This window comes from Argopecten irradians, chromosome 2, assembly GCF_041381155.1.
Source record: "Argopecten irradians isolate NY chromosome 2, Ai_NY, whole genome shotgun sequence".
In the NCBI taxonomy this organism is placed as follows: Eukaryota; Metazoa; Mollusca; class Bivalvia; order Pectinida; family Pectinidae; genus Argopecten; species Argopecten irradians.
This window is the reverse complement of record NC_091135.1, coordinates 44,778,109-44,784,644: the sequence shown is the minus strand read 5'-3', so window position 1 is coordinate 44,784,644 and position 6,536 is coordinate 44,778,109.

Below are 6,536 nucleotides of genomic sequence, written 5' to 3'. Positions count from 1 at the left end.
GATTCCAAACATTTTCAACCGCTAATAGTTCATTTTCTTGTTTTAAATCAAATTGCGAAAGTTATGATCCGCGAAAATACCGACTGTGCGGTATGTATTGAGGAGAATAGCAAGTTGAGTTGGCGGGAAAACTGCACGAGCCGCAGGAAATTGCACGAGTGTGACGTAATCAAGTTACTATATGATAAAAGACATATTCGACAAAACCTTAGAGGTAACATGACGTGTTTCTGCAGAGTAACGACTCTAACTTTGGTCATTGGCTAAATACTATAGGTGTATAATTCATGTGTGGATTAACCAGACAAGCGAGGTAAGTACGTTCGTCACTAATTAAGCGTAATGTGTGTGATGCAATGCCCTCATTAACTAGACCACAAAACCTGTCAATATATTACGGTTTTCAGTTTGCCTAATATTAATAACGGACTACTCTAAAAGTAAGCACGTTTCACGAGAATACGGAAATTTACAATGGTATATGTCGTAACAACAAATAGAAATCAGGTAGGGTTTAACTGATTTAAAGATGCTCCACCGCTGACAAATGGTATTTTTTCACTATCAAAAACAACAGCAAACGATTTAGTATTTTTCTTCAGTTACAAAAGTTACTTACTTTGCACCATTACCGCCGTTGAAAAGTTTTAGCTTCTAATTTTACTTCAAGTTAAAAATATAAAAAATAATTAATTGCATCCCGAAAAAAATCTGTGGCACTATATCCTATATGGAATGAAGTACTGATTGCGCATGACCCAAAGGCAAAACAAATTATTTTATATTGCTTTTTGTGTTAATTTGACTTATGTAAACACTAATTATTGTTTAAATGATGAATATCATTTATGCTCTGTCGGCGGTGGAGCATCTTTAATTGTTTCATGTCTCTGTTCAATGACGGTCACTTACGCATATTTGACGTAAGCAGCTGGTGAGGATGTCATAACATTGCTAACAGAATTACATGGATGGAACGGGACATAAAAAAGTTTGTTAGACATGTTTATAAACCAGCGGAATATTTGCTATAAAAATGTCACAGCTCGATTAGCTTGCTTTTTAACAATAACACGCGAGCTTATTTATATAAGCGTCAAATATTCAACACAAATTTCATTGAAATTAAGCTTCATTACGAAATACAGCTATTGGTTTTGAACTAGTTTTTCCAACAACTTCTGAAGCAACACTGTTTGTTGTTTTTGTTCTTGTTTTTTTTCTTTTTCGCTCCTCCGTTGCTTTTTTTCTTTTTAATTTTTCTTCTTCTTTCCTTCGTTTTCCTTGATGATCTCGGTGCTCGTTAACAATCTGCTTTTTGTTACAGTTGTTTGTGGTTTACCTGGTGTGGCCGATTTCTTCCCTGCCCTTTTCGGAGCAGTAACCTACGGCGAATATCTTCTCAATATCTGACGACCAGATTGAATGTGATGTATCGGGATGAGTGATATTGACGCCGGTACAAGCACCCTCGGGGAGATCGCGGAATAACGGAAGATCACATGCTGTTTCCATTGATATAGGCGACTGAATTTGGTCGAGTGTGTTCTCTAAGTCGTCGTCCCGCGAGCTATACGGAGAGAGCAAGGAGGTCGAAACGCTTGCCAATGTCATCAGTGGATCTGTCGCAGATACATTTGGCAAATTAATGTCGAGAATGCTGGTTGCTTCGCTTACTTGTACAGGCGAAGTAAGTGTCCATGTCACTGGTGTTGATGTCGTTTGAATACCATGGTTAATATTCAGAAGAGTACTACATGAATCCACATCACAGGCAACTAGAGAACTATCTAATGATGAGGTGGTGGTCGATGGAAAGATCAGTACTGGATCATTTGATGGTAACCAAGAAATAGAAGAGGATGTCAGTGGGTCAGCGACATTGCTCAGCGAAGAGGTGGATGAAACGGACATCGCGGAGAGTACTGGAGTAGCTGCAGGAAGTGAAGTATAGGAGGAAACTCGAGGGTATCTTTGGTCCTCTAGACACGATGCAACGGACGATGCTACGGTAGCAGATGCTACTGGGGCATTGGATGGCGTTGGAGCAACGGATATCAATGGGTCAGCACATGGGACAGAGTCAACGGAAACTGGAGACAACACACGGGATTCTGTTGCAGGCAGGGAGTTGCTGTTAAAAGCCAAAGATGGTGCAAAAGCCGATACCAGCACTGCTTCCTTATCAAGAGGGTATATACCCGTGGTTCTGAAGCCACTCATGATGTTCGTGGGTGTGAGCGATTGCTCCCAAGTACGTTTGAAAATCCGTGGCCAAACGCATTTTGTGATGACTCTACCAGTAGTACTTGTGTACTCTGAATAGATGCTATTATAATTTCTTTTTAAAGGACCAAAGACATTCTTGTCGAGAGGCTGCAGGAAGTGTGAACTATGTGATGGTTTTGCAAGGATTATTACATTTTCTTTCTGTGCCTTTTCCAAAAGACCTATGACCCCATGACTCTTGTGTTTGTCCATAATTAAAAGTTGGGGTCGGCATGGTCCAATGTGCGGAAGAAACACCTCCGAAAACCATTTTTCTCCAGCACATCTTCCATCCATGTGTTCGATTGAAAAGTATACACGGCTCCTTCTGGTCCTTCGTCCGTCCCGTAGGCCAACACACTTCGATCTGTTTTTTCCTTTAACTATGGCTAGCGGGGGCACTTTATTTCCTTCTGCGTTCACCGCCGCAACTATAGTAATGTTTTCTCTTGAATTACTAACTCTTCCAGGAATTGTCCGCGACTCTTTCCTTGCAACAACCGACACCGACTTGTGTTCCAAGGAAATCCCCTTCTCATCCATATTTCAGATTTGTGATGGATTTTTAATATTGTTTTCCGTAACGACCTTCTCGAGTATTTCAAAGTAGTCCTCGACAGTTGCTTTGTCAAGGCGAGCTCTCGAAGATGACAATTTGGCAGGCTTTCTTGTTGAAATATTCGTATGGCGTCGAATCAATCCACGGAACCAGTCGTTTCCAGGGATGCCATTTTTAAAGGGATTCTGGATTTTTAACTTTTTGCAAACTTGCCCCGCTTTAATCATATAATCATCATTTGTTGTTTGCTCATTCCCAGACCCATGGTTGATGCTTCAACGGCTTTCTCCACCATTTCGTTTTCGATGGTCAAAGGAATAACTGCTGGTTTTCTCGCGGATGGATGAGCCATGTGACGACCGAGTCTTTTGTCCGATATAGTTGAACGCGGAACTCCATAGGTTTCAGACGCTTGTCTCAAAGTCAAAGTTTTAGACGTGTATGCATCAACGGCCTTATGGACATCCCCTGCGCTGTATTTACAGTATACATTTTTCTTTTTTCTCGGCATATCTACAAATAGCATCGACGACTGTATTTAGGGTGCAAAATTACATTTTTTGTATAAAGGAAAATAGGGGACATTAGATCGATTTTCATATTGACATCAAATAATATCGTCTTGGCAATTTTGTACTCGATACGATACTTATACTTGCAAGTGTGCGGAGGAGTTGTGATTATACATGTTCAAACAGGCAAACATTGATCACACTCTATCCGATGACTGGTAATGCTTTGAGTACGATCATGTATTATATGACCCCCATTTCCATGTTTATTTTGCTATATTTTGTCGGAATCGCTTCTCTTCATTATTATCAGTAATAGAACGGCACCATGCCAGATTAAATCGTGGTCAACAAAAGAAATATTACTTGTGAAGTATATGCAAGGTGAGGTAGGGTGGTATATGAATGATACACTAGAGTATTTCGATACACCAATATATCAATAATCCGCATCAGCGATCGCGATCCACCCCCCCCCCCTTTTCAAGTTATTTCCTATGCGTAGCTATTACAGTATACATATAGACACACGTATTTAATACATCTGTATTCTCCGACTTCCCACTATTCCCATTGGCTAATACATGATCACGTGAGGTTCGATATGAAGTACAACACCATATTAAAACTTCAAAAATGCAGGACAACCGGTCGCTTTCATTTTTGAAGAACTTATGCGGGGTCCATTTGTTGAACGAGCAGAACTGTTTCTGAGGAAGATATAAAGCACATGTTTGAAAAACAATGTTTTCCATATACTGTATATGTTTCAAATAAAGCTATACACGTCCAATCCCGCTACAATCGTATCCTCTCTCAAGTTTCGGTTTTTGCCTTTCTCCCTGTTTTCTTTTTAGTTTATAAAGAAACCAACGTTAAAGATGCTCCACCGCCGACAGAGCATAAACGATAATCATCATTTGAAAAATAAATTAACACAAAAACTAAAATAATTCATTTTGCTTTTGGTTCATGTGCAATCATTGTTTCATTCCACATAGTGGTACTGAAATTTTCGGGATGCAAATAATTATTTTTGATACTTTTATCGTAAAGTAAAATTAGAAGCTCCAACTTTTCCATGGTGGTAATGGTGTAAAGTAAGTAACTTTTGCAACTCAAGAAAAATACTTATTCGTCTGCTCCTGTTTTCTATAGAGAAAAAAAGTTATTCGTTTGCGATGGAGCATCTAAACAGATTTCGCGGATATTGGATGAGAACGCTGAAAAGCCGATGGCGACATTGACGTCACAATTAAGAAGTGAAACTGTCAAATAGCTCCGCCTTGTCAACCCCCACCGTAAGCAATTAAATTCAATATGTAACTCTTTCAAGTTATACACATTATTGGTTATTACATAAACATTGTTTTAAATTTTTAGGTCATCTGACTTCGGGTCAGGATGACCTATAGTCATCATGTTTCGCCCGTCGTCGTCCGCCGTACGTCGTGCATTAACTTTTCACATTTTGAACTTCTCAAGTTTTAACCAGTGCGATTTGGCTGAAACTTGCATGAAATGATCCTTACATGGTCCCGACAAAGTGTTGTTATTTTTCGAGTCGATCCGAAATCCAAGATGGCCACCACAGCCGCCATCTTGAAAACACATTTTAAACATCTTCTCAAGTTCTACCGCTTCGAATTGTCTGAAACTTGCCTGTTATGATATTGACATGGTCCCGACAAAGTGTTGTTATTTTTCGGGTCGATCCGAAATCCAAGATGGCCACCATAGCCGCCATCTTGAAAACACATTTTGAACTTCTTCTCAAGTTCTACCTATGCGATTTAGCTGAAACTTGCATGAAATGATCCTGACATAGTCCCAACAAAGTGTTAATATTTTTCGTGTAGATCTGAAATCAAAGATGGCGGCCACAGCCGCCATCTTCAAAACACATTTTGAACTTCTTCTCAAGTTCTACTGGTGCTATTTGGCTGAAACTTGCATGAAATGATCCTTACATGGTCCCGACAAAGTGTTGTTATTTTTCGGGTCGATCCGAAATCCAAGATGGGCGCCACAGCCGCCACCTTGAAAACACATTTTGAACTTCTTCTCAAGTTCTACCAATGCGATTTGGCTGAAACTTGTATGAAATGATCCTGACATAGTCCCTACAAAGTGTTAATAATTTTCGTGAAGATCTGAAATCCAAGATGGCTACCGTGACACTGTATCTAATTAATTTCCTATATGATTATTGCCAAGGTAGTAAGATGACCGTTAAGGACATTTGGCCTCTTGTTGAATTACTAGTTATACATGGTGTGTCTCGGCCAGGGGACATAACCCAGAGCCCTCCTCACAGGGGCCGCAGAACGCTCAACCGATGGCCAAAAGTAAGGTGCACGTGGTGTTAAGAGAAACATTAGGAAGGAGAAATTAAGAAAGAAAAGGTAAGCCTTTTACGATCATGCTATTGAGACAACAGGTACAATTCTTACGCCCTAACTGCAAGGCATTTGTGAAGTGCGAGGTGTGTGATTTAGCAGACTGCGGTATGTTCGTATTGTGTCTTCTTGTATATATGAAATGTTGTCTTTTTATAGTGCTATATCACTGAAGCGTGCTGCCGAAGACACCAAGCAACGCACCTCACCGGTCATATTATACTGACAACGCGCGAACCAGTCGTCACCCTCCTTTTATGCTGAGTCGTAAACTGGATCAGAAACTACCACTTTTATAGACTATGGTGTGTCGGCCAGGGGACAGAACCCAGAGCCTTTTTCACAGGAGCGAGCGCTCAACAGCATGCCAAGCGCATCAATGATTTAGCACTATAAAAAGGGTAAGAGTTTTACTATACAAGGTGACATAACATGAATGTACCGCAGTCTCCCAAAACATGCACGTCATACACACTACACACTGCATACATAGGAGGGCGTCCTTACACTGTCTGTCAATAGGACGTTAAGTAATACAACAAACAAACAAAGTTTTGGGAGGCTGCAATATATTCGTGTCGTGACTGCATGTAACAAAGGGCAAGAAACAAACACACATATATTGGTCACATTATGCTGACAACGGGTAAACCAGTCGTCCCACTCCCTTTATACGGAGCGATAAGCAGGAGCAGACTCCACCATTTTATAGACTAGTATAGACTGGTGTGTCTCGGCCATAGGACAGAATCGAAGCAAGTGTTCAATCGAAGGTCAAAAGTGGTGCCAAAGGAAACG